Source organism: Penaeus monodon, chromosome 15, assembly GCF_015228065.2.
Source record: "Penaeus monodon isolate SGIC_2016 chromosome 15, NSTDA_Pmon_1, whole genome shotgun sequence".
Classification (NCBI taxonomy): domain Eukaryota; kingdom Metazoa; phylum Arthropoda; class Malacostraca; order Decapoda; family Penaeidae; genus Penaeus; species Penaeus monodon.
The window spans coordinates 36,904,542-36,904,780 of NC_051400.1; positions in this window are offsets into that span (position 1 = coordinate 36,904,542).

Below are 239 nucleotides of genomic sequence, written 5' to 3' on the forward strand. Positions count from 1 at the left end.
CTTTCCTCATATGCTTCATCAGATCATCAAGGACACCAAAGGAAGGTGGGCGGAGAACACTATGGATTTCTTTTAACCAAAGGGGCTGAGGCACCACGAGGGAAAGGGCACTGCAGTATTTATTTACTTTTAGGTACAAAACGGAGTATTTGAAAGTGTAGTAATCGTTCGTCTGGCGAGAAAATATACGGATCGAACTATTATTTTCAAATATTTTCTATGCTACTACTTTAATCCAC